General features: G+C 46.9%; 1 long non-coding RNA gene and 1 other non-coding gene across 3 annotated transcripts; both read right to left on the bottom strand.

Moving 5' to 3' along the window:
- Window positions 1-12,269: 12,269 nt before the first annotated feature.
- On the bottom strand, window positions 12,270-16,278 carry LOC136581604 (uncharacterized). 2 transcript variants are annotated; one of them, XR_010787071.1, is made up of 2 exons: window positions 16,229-16,278; window positions 12,270-13,807 (listed from the first exon to the last, which is right to left on the bottom strand). It is a non-coding gene; the product is annotated as an uncharacterized lncRNA (long non-coding RNA). The 2 variants fall into 2 exon arrangements; XR_010787070.1 differs by lacking the exon at window positions 16,229-16,278 and adding an exon at window positions 14,614-16,216.
- On the bottom strand, window positions 16,043-16,175 carry LOC136582923 (small nucleolar RNA SNORA57). Its single transcript, XR_010787250.1, has one exon. It is a non-coding gene; the product is annotated as a small nucleolar RNA SNORA57 (small nucleolar RNA).
- Window positions 16,279-16,336: the final 58 nt, after the last annotated feature.

Raw genomic sequence — 16,336 nt, forward strand, 5'->3', positions numbered from 1 at the left:
GGGAGCCGTGCGGGTGTCATGGCAGCCGGGGGCCTTCTGAAAGGCCCCAGGGCTGCCTATCAAGCCATCCCCGTGGGGTGGCTTGATAGGCTTACTGTTAAATAGCAGTATGACGTAATGCTATAGCAGGAGCAATCAAAGCATCGCTGGTTGTAGATCCTCAGCGGGACTTTAAAGTAAAAGTTTTTTTAATTGTGTTAAAGTTATAAAAGTTTAAATCACCCCCTTTTGCCCTATTAAAAAATCTAAATCATAAAATAAAAATATGTATTTGGTATCACCGCATCCGTAAAAGTCCGATCTATCAAAGTAGTGCATTATTTTTCCCGCACGGTGAACGTCGTCCGAAAAAATATAAATAAAGAACACCAGAAATGCAATTTTTTAAGTTACCCTGTCTCCCAGAAAACATGCAATAAAAAGTGATCAAAAAGTCATATGTATTCCAAATTGGAACTAACAGAAACTACAGGACATCCCTCAAAAAAATGACCCCTCGCTCAACTACAATGGAAAAAATGGATTATACCTACCTGATAATCAGGTTTCCAGGAGTCTCCACAACAGCACCAATTGAGATTGCCTCATCCTGATAGGACAGGAACACACAGAGGTTAACCCCTTAGTGACCAAGCCTGTTTGCGCCTTAATGACCAGGCCAAATTTTGCAAATCTGACATGTGTCACTTTAACATGGAAAAACACCAGAAAGGTTTTGCATATCCAAGCGATTCTGACATTGTTTTTTCGACACATGTTGTGCTTCATTTAGGCGGAAAAAATAGACCGATAGAAATTGTGTTTATTTATTAAAAGCGCCAAAATTGGGAAAATTTTGAAAAAATCGTAATTTTTTCACATTTCCAACTGCAATATCTTAAATATGTGCAAACATAATATAGAAATTTTTGCTAAGATTTATATTTCCACCCGTTTACTTTATTTTGGGCGCACATTGGAAAAACTTTCGTTTTTTTTTAACTATTTAGGAGACGTACAAATTTAACATTACTTTTTAGCATTTTGAGGAACACTTTGTTTTCCTATACCAAGCCGAGATTGGAAAGGCTCATGAGTGTCAGAATAATAGATACCCCCCCAAATGACCTCATTTTAAAAACTACACCCCTTAATGTATTCATTGAGGGGTGTCATGAGTATTTTGACCCCACAGTTTTTTTTCAGGAATTAATTCAATTTAGAGGAGAAAAAGTAAAATTTCATATTTTTGCAAATCTGTCATTTTAAAGACATATTTTTTTCCTATAGTTTACATGAAAATCAGGATTTACACCCCAAAATGGATACCCCTATTTCTCCCGTGTTCAGAAATATACCCATTGTGGCCCTATTGTTATATCTGAGTCCACAACGGGGCCCAAAATGAAAGGAGTAGTCAGTGTCTTTCAAAACAGAAATTTTGCTTGAAGTCCTTTTAGGCCCCATAGCACACATGTAGAGTTTTTGAGCGCCCAAAACCATAGAAAACCCCCACAAATGACCCCATTTTGAAAACTAGACCCCTTAAGGAATTTATCTAGGGGTGTACTGCATATTTTGACCCCACAGTTTTTGAATGAATTCAAACCAAGCAAAAGGAAAAAATTGTGATTTTCGTTTTTTCGGCAATTCTGTCATTTTAAAAACAGCTTTTTTTGTACAGCACACATATGAAGGAAGACTTGCACCCAAAAATGGATACCCCTGTTTGTCCCGTGTTCAGAGACATACCCATTGTGGCCCTAATCTTATGTCTGGATACACAACGGAGCCCAAAATGAAAGGAGCGACCGGTGGCTTTCGGAACACAAATTTTGCTTGAAGTCCTTTTAGGCCCCATTGCCCACTTGTAGAGTTCTTGAGCGCCCAAAACCATAGAGAACCCCCACAAATGACCCCATTTTGAAAACTAGACTCCTTAACGAATTTATCTAGGGGTGTACTGCGCATTTTGACCCCACAGTTTTTGAATAAATTCAAGCAAAGCAAAAGGAAAAAATTTGGATTTTTGTTTTTTTGGCAATTCTGTCATTTTAAAAACAGCTTTTTTTGTACAGCACACATATGAAGGAAGACTTACACCCCAAAATGGATACCCCTGTTTGTGCTGTTTTCAGAAATATACCCATTGTGGCCCTAATCTTATGTCCGCATGCACAACGGGGCCCAAAATAAAAGGAGTAATCGGTGGCTTTCAGAACATAGATTTTGCTTGAAGTCCTTTTAGGCCCCATTGCCCACTTGTAGAGTTCTTGAGCGCCCAAAACCATATAGAACCCCCACAAATGACCCCATTTTGAAAACTAGACCCCTTAACGAATTTATCTAGGGATGTACTGCATATTTTGACCCCACAGTTTTTGAATAAATTCAAGCAAAGCAAAAGGAAAAAAATAGGATTTTCATTTTTTGGGCTATTGTGTCAATTTAAAAACAGTTTTTTTTGTACAGCACACATATAAATGAAGGCTTTCACCCCAAAATGGATACCCCTGTTTGTCCCGTGTTCAGAAACATACCCATTGTGGCCCTAATAGACTTACAGGACCCATGGCTAGGCCTACAATGAAAGGAATACCCGTTGGATTTCAGGGTACCACTGAATAAATTTCAGGCCCCATTGCCCACTTATCGAGCCATTGAGCTGCCAAAACTATAAAGAACCCCCTCAAATGACCCTATTTTGAAAACTAGACCCCTTAACGAATTCATCTAGGGGTGTACTGCATATTTTGACCCCACAGTATTTGAATGAATCTAAGCAAAGCAGAAGGAAAAAGTTACGATTTTCAATTTTTTTGGCAATTTTTTCAATTTAAAAACAGTTTTTTTGTACAGTGCACATAGGAATGAAGACGTTCACCCCAAAATGGATACCCCCGTTTGTCCCGAGTTCAGAAACATACCCATTGTGGCCCTAATCTACTTACAGGACGCATGGCAAGGCCTATAAAGGACGGAACACCTGTTGGATTTTAGGGCACAACTGAATAAATTCCAGGCCCCATTGCTTATTTGTACAGAATAAAGATTGACTCCCTAAAAATTCCCCCCCTCCCCCTCCACGCCCTTTTTGGCGTTCGCAAATCTTAGATAAAAGTAAAAATGTGAACTGTGTAGTATTTCCGAAGACAGGGGTAATTACGGAGGCTGGTTGGAATGGGCCCATGGGGCAATAAAACCGGGTATCCCCCCCCCCTCTCATGCTTTTTGGGGGTATTTCATGACCTCAGTGGCGGGTATGGGGTGTAAAAAGTGGCGTTCCGTGAGTCTCCGTAAGCTTGATGAGGTGCGGCGGTCTCACACAGAAGGCGCTCAACAAGCTGCTCCTGGAACTGCAGGAAAGCGAGCGTTCCCGGGGCTTCTTGTAAAATACGTATCACAGGTAGCGGTCTGAATAACGCCGGGCTCACGCGGGTGCAGGCGGAATCCGCTTGCGGAGGCCCACAGCGGATCCCATCTGTGAGCCCGGCTGTGACCCTGCGTACGGCTGCGTAATGTACTGCGCATAACTGCCTACTCACACAGGCGGTCATGCACAGTACACCTTTGTTTGTATTTCCCGCACCGTCACTTAGCGATGACGCGGGTACCCGCAGCCCGTATACAATGTAGTTGCGTATGGACTGCGGGTATATCCGCGACCATGGAGCACAATGGGCTCTATGTTGCCGATTCCGCAGTAAAATAGAACCTGCTGCGTTCTCTTTTCTGCGAGTGGATTACGCAATTCTGACCCGCTAATGTGAGCGGAATTGTGTAATCCAATGCGATTGATCTGCGTATTACCGCTAATCAAACGCATGCGGAATCCGTCATTCCTATCCGGTCATGTGAGACCGGCCTATGGTAGATCGCTACCTTTTTATCACGTGACCGGGGACCGCTCAACGAGGCCCCTGGTCACTGCTCCAGGCTCTCTGTGACCGTTGGTCGCTGGGAGCAAGGAGATTTTAAGTTTCCTGGGCTCCCTGACTCCTGCGCATGTGTCCGGCTTTTTGCCGGCAATCGCATGTGCAGAATCCTGGAAGGTCCACGGAGGAAGATCGCGTCGGGATTCAAATACGCAGGCCTCCGGTAAAAAGATTCATCTCCTCTCACCGATCGCATCAGTGAGGGGAGATGAAACTTCAAATTTTTTTTTTTACTTTTACGTGATCGCCATTATTGGATAATGGCGAACACGTGACCAGGAACCGCTCACCGCGGACCCCCATTAAATCTCCATGCTCTTGGCTACGTTTTGTAGGCAGGAGCAGGGAGAATTTAAATTATCCTGGCAATCCACAGCTTTTGCGCATGCGCCCGCCATTTTGGCGACGGGCGCGTGTGCAGAAGCTGTGGTAAGGTCCGCGGATAAATCTGGGGGCCTTAGGTACGTACTTTCATCCTCCCTCACGGATATGATCCATGAGGGGAGATGAAACGTACGCTTTTTAAACTTTTAAAAACTTTTTTTTACTTTTTTTTTTTTACTTTTTTACACTTTTTTTTCACTTTACATGATCACTGTCATCCATTGGATGACAGTGATCATGTCCCCGGTATAATCTCTCTGCTCCTAGCTACACATGGCAGCCAGAAGCAGAGGGATTTTAAATTCCCCGGGGCTCGAGCCCGTCTGTGCACGCGCCCGATGTCAATCATCGGGCGCGCATGCGCAGACGGGGATTCGGGTCCCGGGACATCGGGACACCGCTGAGGACTGGGGGTGAGTATTTTCACCTCCCCTCATGGATCCGATCCATGAGGGGAGGTGAAACTGACTTTTTTAAAACTTTTTTTTAACTTTTTCGCGATCGCCGCTAACCATTGGATAACGGCGATCGCGATACCGGGGACCGCTCACCGCAGTCCCCGCTGACATCTCCTGCCTCCCGGCTACCTACAGGAGCCGGGAGCCAGGAGATTTTAAATCTCCCGCGCCGCCGGGCCTTCTGCGCATGCGGCTGACGTAATGCCGCCTGGCGCGCATGCGCAGAAGACCGGCTTCGGGCCCCGGAGCGGCAGGAGAGCGGGGAGCAGCGTGCAGGACCTGGGTGAGTAATTTCAGCTGCTCCGATGGATCCGATCCATCAGAGCAGCTGAATCTTTAACTTTTATGTACTTTTATTTACTTTTTTTGCGATCGGCGCTATCCATTGCATAGCGCCGATCGCAATGCCGGGGGGGGCTCCGAACAGCCCGGGATGACAGCTCCATGCTGTCAGCTACCTGCGGACACCGACAGCATGGAGCTGTCACGTCCACAGCCCGAGGGGCATTATTCTCTGCAGGAAGCATGTTTTTACGTCCTCAGAGAATAGAGCCCACTTCGGGAGGACGTAAAAACACTATGGGCTGGTCGTTAAGGGGTTAAAAGCTTCCCTTCCCCTTCCCCTTCCCCACTTTCCTCAGTGGATTCTAACAAATTGCCGGGGTAGGAGCTCAACTTAAATTTCTTCCCTTAACCGGGGTTTTTTGTTGATTATAAAATTATATTATATTATATATTTATTTATTTTTTATATTATATTCTATAGTTTCTTTTCTATCCATTTAGGGGGGGAAGGTACGGGTGCTGTCGTGGAGACTCCTGGAAACCTGATTATCAGGTAGGTAGAATCCATTTTCCCCCCCAGTCGTCTTCACGACTGCACCAATTGAGACGTACCAACTAAAGTTTATTAGGGTGGGATTGCTGCCGAGAGGACTTTGCGGCCGACGGCCATGTCCTCGTCCTGCTGCACTTTTACCCTATAATGTTTAATGAACGTGTGGGTTTTTTTCCAGACTGCAGCCTTGCATATCTGCTCGACCGAAGCTGAGCTATGTTCGGCCCATGAGGATGCTACTGCCCTCGTAGAATGGGCTTTAAGAGCTAAGGGGATTTCCTTCCCGAGGGCCTTATAGGACTCTATGATGGCCAGGCGGATCCACCTGGCTATGGAGTTTTTTGCCACTTTGTTCCCTTTATTTGGGCCACTGAACTGGATGAACAGGTTGTCGTCCCGTCTCCAGTGGCTTGTCGCATCTATGTAGCCTAGGACTGCTCTCCTGACGTCCAGGCAGCTTAGGATTTTCTTCCTCGTTTTTAGGTTTGCTAAAAAATGAGGGAATTATTACGTCCTGGGACCTATGAAAATGTGATACCACCTTTGGCATGAAGGCAGGGTCCGTTTTAAATACTAATTTGGAGTCCGAGATTTTTAGAAATGGGTGGCGAATGGACAAATCCTGAAGCTCGCTAACCCTCCTCGCAGAAGTGATGGCTACTAGAAAAACGGTCTTGATCGTAAGCATTTTTATCGGTAGTGCTTCGATCGGCTCGAATGGTTCCGCTGACATGGCCCTTAGAACCCAATTAAGGTTCCAGTCTGGAACAAGTTTTATGGGTCTAGGTCGTAATCTAGCGGCTGCTGTCAGGAACCTGTTGACCCATCTATTGTCCCCGAACTTTGTGTCGCATATGGCGCTAAGGGCTGCGACCTGGACCTTCAGGGTACTTGGAGAGAGGCCCATCTGTAGGCCCTCCTGCAAGAATTCTAAGATCAAAGGGATGCTCGGGATAGAATCTCCGGAATCCCTTCCCTGTCTCCATGAGGAGAACCTTCTCCAAACCTTCTGGTAGATAAGGTGGGTCGTCTTTTTTCTGCTGGACATTAACGTTTCTACTACTCGCTCTGAGAATCCCTTCCCCCTTAGTGAGGATTCCTCAAGAGCCATGCTGTTAAGTGGAGTCTGTCTAAGCCCGGGTGGTTCAGTGGCCCCTGTGATAGCAGATCTGTCCAGGTCGGAAAGGTGACTGGGTCCTGGACGCTCAATGTTGTCAGAAGACCGAACCAACTTCTCTTGGGCCAGAAGGGGGTCTCCAGGATTAGCGTGCATACCTGGGTTTTGAAATGTTGTAAGACCCTGGGGATCAGCGGTATCGGAGGAAACGCGTACGCTAGCCCCTTTCCCCAGTCCTGGCCTAGGGCGTCTATTGCTGTAGGACGATCTCCTGACCGGAGGGAGAAGAAATTGCCTACTTTGGCGTTCTCCCTGGTTGCAAATAGGTCCAATTGTGGGGACCCCCACCGGTTGGTCAGGATTCTGAATGCCTCTAGGGAGAGAGACCATTCTCCTGGGTCTATCTGCCTCCTGCTGAGGAAGTCCGCTTTTTGGTTTAGCGTCCCTTTTAAGTGTGTTGCCGTGATCGAAAGGATCCGGCCCTCTGCAAAGTGGAAGATTTTCTGCGAAATGTTTTGCAGGGCAGGATACCTTGTGCCCCCCTGGTGCCGAATATAGGCGACCGTGGTGGTATTGTCTGACAGTATCTTTATATGCTGGTTCCGTAGCGAGTTTCCTAACTGCTGTAGGACCCGCCATACGGCCTGTAGCTCTCTGTAATTGGAGGATTGTTCTTTTATCCTTTGGGACCACGGGCCCTGAAAGAACTGGTTCCCCACATGCGCTCCCCATCCCCAGGCGCTTGCATCCGTTGTGATGTGCGTGGCTGGGTTTTGTAGCCAATGAACCCCTTCCTGCAGGTTCGCTGGGGATGTCCACCAACGCAGGGATGTTTTCACTGTGTTTGGGATATACATTTTTGTCCCTAGCGAGGACTGCTTTTTGTCCCATGTGGATAGGACGGAGGCCTGTAGAGCTCTGGTGTGAGCCTGGGCCCATGCTACTCCGGGAATGCATGACGTTAGGCTTCCCAGGAGAGACATGGCTTCCCGAATTGTGCATGATCGTTTCTGTAGGAAGGATCTGACCAGCCTTTGGATTTTTTTGTATTTTTTCCTCGGGCAGGCAGGAGCATTGTAATTCTGAGTTGAGCGTTATGCCCAAAAACATCTTCTGCTTGTCGGGGTCTAAGCTGGATTTTTCCCAGTTTATGATCCATCCTAGAGACTGGAGGAGTTCTAGCACTATCTCTAGGTGCTTCGTTAGTAGTTCCCTGGACTCTGCTATTATTAAAATATCGTCCAGGTAGGGTATTATTAGGATCGACTCTTTCCTCAGGTAGGCAGCTACCTCTGCCATAATTTTGGTAAAAATTCTAGGTGCTGAGGAGATTCCGAAAGGCAGGCATCTGAATTGGTGGTGCTCTATTCCTTTGCCCATATCCACTGCGAACCTTAGGTATCTTTGGGACCTCTCGTGGATCGGTACGTGGAAATAAGCGTCCTTCAGATCGATGGATGCCATGTAGGCCCCTTTGGGAATCAACTTTATCGTTGAGGAGATGGACTACATTTTGAATTTTCTGTACTTGACACAGGTGTTCAAATGCTTCAGATTCACTATCATCCGCTGTTTCCCGCAGGATTTTCTTACTAGGAAGAGCCTGGAGTAATGGCCCCGAGTTTTCTCGTTTTGCGGTACGGGGGATATTGCGTTTAGATGTTGCAGATCCCGAACGCTCTGCCTTAGTAAGTGTAACTGTTGCCCTGAGCCTCCTGTGATAATGAATTTCCTTCTGGGGAGTGACACCCGTTCTATCCGGTATCCCTGCTGTAGGATCTTTGGGATCCATGGGCCTTCGCAAATTGCGGCCCATTGGTCCACAAAGTTTCCCAGCCTTGCCCCTACGGAGCTGTCGTCAGGGTCTCTGCTTGGGCTCCCCCTGGTGGGGATTAAAGAGGATATTTCCCCCTCTGCCCCCCTTGGGGTAACTCCAGCGGCCTGTCTTGCCCTTGCCTCGGTAGGCCTCGGGCTGTTGCCCTGAAGTTCGGAAGAAGGTCTTCCCTCTCTGCGGCTTTTCTTCCGGGAATCCCTTCTTTTTGTCAGCCGCCTTCTCCAGGATTTTGTCTAGGTCTGGTCCGAACAAAAACTGACTGTAGAACGGGAGGGCGCATAGTTTATTTTTTGAGGCTAGGTCGCCTGACCATGATTTCAGCCATAGTACTCTTCTGGCTGAGTTAGATCGGGCTGTAGCTTTTGCCGAGAGTTTAACCGTTTCGGCCGCGGCATCCGCTAGGAAATTTGTTGCCATACGCAGGATAGGTAGGGAATTTAGGATCTGTTCCCTTGGTGTTTTATTGGTTAAGTGTAGCTCTAGCTGTTCGAGCCATACCCCCAGAGTGCGCGCCACGCAAGTGGCTGCGATCCCTGGCCTAAGTATGTTTGCCGCTGCCTCCCATGATTTTTTTTAGAAGGCCTTCGGCTTTGCGATCCATGGGATCTTTTAATTGTGCGGCATCCTCAAAGGGCAGGCTCGTTCTCCTAGCTACTTTGGCCACTGGGACGTCTACCTTGGGTATCTCTTCCCAGCTTGCGCAAACTTCCTCCTCAAATGGGTACCTTCTTTTTACCCCTCTAGCGGAGAAGGAACCTGCGTCTGGTTTCTTCCACTCCTTTTGGACAATTTTAATGATGTTTTTGTGGACAGGTAAGGTATGTTTACGCCTCTCCCCTAGTCCCCCGAATATCTCATCTTGCAGGGTGCGTGGTTCTCTGGGCTCTTCCATTTTTAGTGTAGCCCTGACCGACTTAATCAATTCCGTTAAGTCGTCCTGATGGAATAGGTATCTTTTGTAGTCCTCATCGTCTGAGGACTCCTCGGCCGCCTGTTCCTCTTGCTCCCATCAGATAGAACTCGGAGTCGAAAGGCTCGTCGGGAACATACGCCTTTTTATGGCGGCGCCAGCTGTGACGTTAGGGCTGATCGAACCTCCTCCTTCACCAGCTTCCTAACGTCATCCATGAATCCCCCCCGATTCCTCTTTGACTAGCCTAGCTACGCATGCCTTGCAGAGAGGCCTCTGGTACGTAGCTGGCAGTCTCATCCCGCACTCCACACATTTTTTGGGTTTTGTTGGTTTGTGCACCGTAGAAACAAAACGCACTGAAAGATGGTGGAATGTTGTTTTTTTCCATTTTACTCCACTTAAATTTTTAAAAGTTTTTCAGTACATTATATGGTACTTTAAATAGCACCATTGAAAAATACAACTCACCCTCATACAGTGACACCGATGGAGAAATAAAGGCGTTATGAATTTTTTGAGGGGGGGGGGGGGGGGGGTCCGTGTCATTAAACCCCTTTAAACATGTAAAATACTGACCACTTCTGCAGTGTGTAAAGAGGCCTTGTAGAGTAAGCCACGCTGCAGTGAAGCCAATATGGTCACACTGAGACATCCAATCAGTTTCTTAGGTTAATGGGCCTTTTACACAGGGCGACAGTCAGCACTCGTGCAGTCGTTTAGCTGACGTCACCGCTAAGGTCAATGCTGTTTGTGCAGAGCATTTATACTGGTACTCACTGCTGATCGCAGGTTTCTTGCTCAGCACATTACCTTTTATGTGAAGCCCTGAGTGTTTACACAGAACAAGCTTGCAGTCCAGTAATGGGTTTTAAACTGACTGAAGGTGTCAGCTTAACCTGTGAACAAAATGTGATTTTATGCATTGACACTGCATGATTATCACGCTAATTTATTCTAAAGAATTTTGAGCAATTGTCCTGTGTAAATGGCCCATAGGAGGGGAGTGCCTCTACTATCCATGTAGGCATGTAAGGCTCTAGTCAAGGCTTTTACAACCCAGCAGATTCCATACTCCACACAGAAAGCTGCATAAGAGAAACCAGCACTGAACTCTAGGCTGCAGCAGGACAGATGAGGACTTGGTTACTTTTTTTAATGGACCAGAGAAGTGCCAGCAATAGATCTTTCCCATCCAGCCTAAGGCTTCCTTCACATGTCCCGCTAGGTGTGCAATTAGAACCAATTGTTTTCTATGGGAATGTTCAGATGAAGGAATATTAAGGTTCCTATGGGAAACCATTGGTTCTAATAGCCACATGTTTTCTGTGTGCCCAGCTCCCTGTGTGAATGAGCCCTCAGGCTGTGTTCACATGCAGTTGATCTGCTGTGGATTTTGGTGGAGATCTGAAGAAGTTTTCACCTTCAGTTTGAAATCGAATGAAAAGGATAAGATGTATACTAAATCCAGTGTGAACGAACCTAAGGGGGAAACAGTAACTGGTATGGAAGCCCAACGAGGTCTCACTGCATCCTCACAGGCTACAAAATCTCGCTATAATGTGAAGCTCGTAGTTTCCAATGGGTTCTTTTACATGAGCGATGTTTTGTAGCCCATGCAAATACAGCCTTAGGCCAACTTCACAGGCGAGTGCAGTATCTAGTAAAACTCAGCCCGATACAGCTCACTGACATGAGACTTCCCTGTTTTTGTATCAAACACATCTATTACATTGAGGAATTAGTGATCCTCCAGCATGGCTGACAGCTCCAGCAGAGGATCATGGGGTGTTTCCCATAGCAAAACCTCACAATCGCACTTGCATTTACCTAGTACACTGTGTGATGCTTTGCCAGCCCAATTGAAAACAATGGGCAATACGTGGGCATAGCCAAAGATAGGACATCACAATCTTTTTTCCTATGGTGCAATGCAGGAGAGAAATTCACTCATGAACATGACCCCATTCAAAAGTAGGGTTCATATTTGTGTGAGATCCTCCGCCATGTGAAGCCAGCCTTAGTGCAACCTCGTTTTAGTCAAGTAGTTTCCTGTATGGATGTCAGACACCAGCAATGGGTCATAAATGTGTCATGTGAGGAAGCCTCATGGAACTGCCATTACGACTTTCCCCAAGGAGAATACTGTCTCCTCATTGAGTCATTAGAAGTGCTCCACTGGCATCATGTAGGTGTACAGCAGCAGGCGGCTCACAATTAGCTCTGTCACATTTGTGCCAGCCTCCCCAATCCCATACAGTTCAGTGAGCACAACCCATTCCCCTCTTCCCTGGTCTAATTTCTCCACATTCCTTGTCAATCGACTGGCAACAAGCTAGAAGGTGAAAAGTTACAAATAACTAAAGCCGTTTTGCTAGTTGGGCCACCTGCACACGGGCAGATTTGAATTTGCAGAGTCCACAATCACCTCCTGCACCAATTCAAGCCAATGGAGCATCTGCATGGGGGAGAAAAATATTTAAAAAAAAAAAACACAGCATGCTCCATTTTTGCTTGGATTCCACACAGCCAGACCCACAGCCCTTCTGCAATGCAGATTTGGAAAGGTTGCAGATGCCACGTCATTGCTAGGCGATGATGCGGTAAAGCAGGAGTTTAAGAAAAAAAAAATCTGTATTGTGCATGTCTGATGGCGAGCCGTGCGGACAATCCACAGTACAGAGAAACAAACTACAGGTACGTGTAGACGCCGCTGCCGCCAGGGTCGGATTCTGCATGCTGAATGTGGCTCCGAAATTCTTATATCTGGATCCGGCGGCCTTATACAGGAAATATAAGCACAAGCTGGAAGAGTTCGTGTTAAATTAGAGCAGCTTTATTGATACAGGTTTGTTATCCATTTTATAATACAGCAGTAAATGAAAGTGCACAGAAGTATAAGACTACTCAGTAGTATGAGCCAGCACCCACATGGTGGGGGGGTCTTCAGACTGGTCCTCAAACAAGTTAGAGGCTGTACCTCAGCATTAGGCTCATCTACGAGGGCTGATTGAAAACTGTTCAGCCTGTAGTCACTTGATTCAGAAGGAAAAGTCAATTATGTTTAAGATGGCATTCTTACATTTCACAAAGGATCCAATCATGCAACCGATGTGAAAGGCCATGGCTGCATTGCTTAATGTCACATCTGACTGAAAGTCCTCCCCCCAGTTTGTGTTGGGCATACCCAGAAGTTGCACGGCTATATTTAGGGCATCTTAGTGCAGTTCCATCAATCTTAGGCAGTGCTGCCAATGCAAGAGCAGTAATAAGCAGTCTGACATTGTCCTAAGCAAGTCTGTTCTCATGACCCCACATAAATGGGCTTCCAGTAATCACCGTTCTGCCTATTCTTGAGCAGCCAAGTGCTGTAGTACTAAACAGAATGCAAAGAACGGCAGAAGCATTACTTTACCCGCTGATGGACACAGGTTTATAGGCAGCGGCAAATCCTTGTTTCCACACTACTTGGACTCCAGGCCATAATGACAAATCCACAATTCATTACATGTGGAAAAAGGTTAAGGCAGCAGGAATCCTCTTGGGTATTTGAAGAGCTTCCTCGTATTTGCTCTTAAGATATTTCTGGATATAAATACAGGCGGTCTCATTTGTTTTCAATCAGCCCTCCAGTATTCAGCCACATCTATAGATAAATGTTACGTACGGCCAGACTGTCCACGTACAACAGTTTAGTATAGTCACACGGCAGACTCTTCCACGGAATATTCCATGCGGAATCTGTCTATAAACCTACGGCAGATGTCTGCAGCAGATCCACATACAGATTTAGCCCTGCCAATGATCAACATCGGCGTGCAGTTTCCAACCTGTTTCTGCAGAAAGTAATGAAATGATTTACTAGAACACATTAGAAATGCCACGTGTATGTTTTACCCATTGACAGGGCTAAAGCTGCACTGATCACAGCAGAAAAGACAGATTTCAGCAGTGGTTTTACCCAGTCTATGAAACTGGTGTGTTGTTGACAGTTTAGTCGTTCACGACCCTCGGCGTCCCTAAAGACGAGCTCTCACCATGGTTTTTGGGTTTTGAACTTAGTTATCCATGCCAGTATCAGCTTTGATAGTATCAAACTGGTATATCTTCTGTAACTAGACTAATAGAATGAGTTACCTACACAGCAGGTAACTATAGATGGTGTACGGACAGCCTTACAGAATCTAAGTTACTGAAAGAAACTAGCAGCAAAACTGAAGAAGTCATCCACTGCATCTTCCATGTCAGATATACAAGTCAGGGATTCGTCAGTCTTCAGCAGCGATTCCGTGCCGCACATTAGTGTTTGTAGCATCTGGACACCAGGTGAAGGTAGATGGTTCCCCTTGAAGCTGAAAGAACAAGGCATTGATTAGACTACAAGGCCAAACAGACTGACTATTGTAAAAGTGTCAAGCCTCAATTACCTTACATGACATTCTTATACAAGACCTCAGTAGTATTAAAGGAGTTATCCCACCAATATCATGTCAGCTTGCCACAACAGAGGTGATGTTGACCTTTGGTGTTCTGACCACTGGGACCACCAAAGATCACATCGGTCAGAGTAGTGGTGCACATGCATGACCATCGCTCTTCATCTATGGGGCTGACTAATAAAGCCAAGTGCTTGCCATCGCCATAGATACTACTAATCTTGCAAAGCCTATTCATTGCCATCACTACCAGGGTGGTATGTGTATACACGAGCATAAATAATGCAGATAGGCCTCCTGCACATGGGCAGAAGTTATGCAGTGGGATTTCCTGCCCGTGCCGATGCCATAAGGTTGCATTAGATAATGCAATCCTATGCAGACAGCCACGATTTGACCATCATGAAAATGCGCAGTAAACAAATTGCGGCATGTCCTACTTCTGTGCAAGCCACTTGGGCAGAAGCCGAAACATGGAGCGGAGGAGACAGCGGTGCAGGTGAGCTACGGGTCACAGCTCACATCCTGCTGCGAGAATTCTCACAGCAGGTTACGACCGACCGCAGGAGGCCATATGCAAGGTTTTTTGCTGCTTTGAAATGGTGTATCAAATGGATTTTTTCAAAATCTGAAAAATCCATCCCAATACACCTATTTAAAAAGACAGAAGTTACAAAATTGCAGATCAGTAAGTGGACAAGGTTACACAAACACTAACTCACATCAAAACTTAACCGTTCATTCACTTCCTATAGTTTTTGAAGATGGTTGGAGAGCTTCAGCACTGCACCAAGCCAAAGCTGTGCCACCTCTTGTGCCAACAGGAGAATCAGACCTGCAGATGGTGTGCAGGAGTCACCAGGGGCAACCTTATCCAGCATTGGGAATATACACCCCCAAATGAAATTATGTTTCTACTACATGCCAACATGTGCCTTTAGGGTGGGGACAAGTTAAGTTTTTGAAGTTCAGGAAATCTTAATGTGGAGAAAATGGCATGGAACAGAAGAATCTGACAAATCTGCTGCCATGCCAGTGCCCTCTACTTGGTCACCAATCACTGGCCTCAGCAGCAGATTGGGTATACAACCAAGTAAAGGGCAACAGGGAGAACTAGAGTCATCAGGGGTTTAAATGGGTGTACCAATCTTGGCCAAAAATAGCCATGATTGGAACACTGCTCTGTACAAGACAGCCCAGAAGATTGAAGTCACCAAGTGCCGCTCGGCTCCTACTCACTTCTATGGGAGTTAGAGGCAGCTCAGCTAGGTCAGCATGAGTTTTCATAAAGCAGACAACCTGCAGCTGGGGGCCTAAAGGGCCATTTAAACAGCCACCCAACTGTTACTCCTGTGTATGAAGGGGGAGCGGGGTGGAATCGTTCCAGTCCGCCCCCTTTCACAGTAAACATGAGGCGTTCATAGATTGAGCTACTCCTCCTGGTCACACGGGCTTTAGATCGGCTATAAAAAAAACTCCAACAAGTGAGCGACTCCTCACCCAGCGTCATCAGCAGCCACAGACACTGAATGACTAGTACCTGAGCTTGCAATGAGCGTTCAGGTGATAGTGATGTACCCTAAAAGGGGGTATGCCAGGGAAATACTATTGTTGGATGTATCAGGATAGGCATCAATAGTTGACTGTCCGCGGTCCATTGCTCAGCACCATAACACCACAGAGGTCAGAGTGGAAGCCTCTGCGCCAACCTCTGTAGTGGCCGACGCTTGCAAGCACAGCAAGCATTGATTTTAATGAGACTTGTACCTGCAGTTACAAGTGCACCAACCTCCATATTTGCAGCTCTGACAGCATGCACCTGGTCAGCTGACCAGGCAGTCGGTGTCCCACACAACAGACCCCAGCTGATCAACTATTGATAAGCTGTCCTGAGGGTAGGGCAATTGTGAAACCCCCTTTTAATTAGTTAGGTGTCCAAGGAGGTGAGGCATCCCCTGTGGCCAGAGCCAGCAAGGTACTGCACATGGTCTGAGGCCCGCCTGCCCTAGGAGGACTCAGGCCATGGACTAGCAATGGGCAGAACAGTGGGTCACATGCAGCGCCCGGTCATTCCTCCCTGCGGCCCCACCAGGATCTCCACGGGCAGATCTTAGCTCTACTCTGCCCCCAGCTGACAGCACTCCTTACACAGCTTGTACCGGTGATTGAGGATAGAACCAGCCCAGGAAGGAGCTGGCACCGAAGACATAGCACCGGCAATCCTCTACCTCCGTACATCACACACAGGGGTACTGACAACACCCTGCATGCCAAGAAATGGAGGCGCCACACAACCCTGCCCCAGCCCCCGCGCCGCCATCACACTGCACTCCTCACCTGCCGCACCAGAAAGAGAGCGCTGAGCGAGCGGACAGCGTTTATATCCACCACTCCGAAGCCCCGCCCACTTACTACACGTCATCCTCAGGATAGGCTGCGGAAACC

This window comes from Eleutherodactylus coqui, chromosome 11, assembly GCF_035609145.1.
Source record: "Eleutherodactylus coqui strain aEleCoq1 chromosome 11, aEleCoq1.hap1, whole genome shotgun sequence".
Lineage (NCBI taxonomy): Eukaryota > Metazoa > Chordata > Amphibia > Anura > Eleutherodactylidae > Eleutherodactylus > Eleutherodactylus coqui.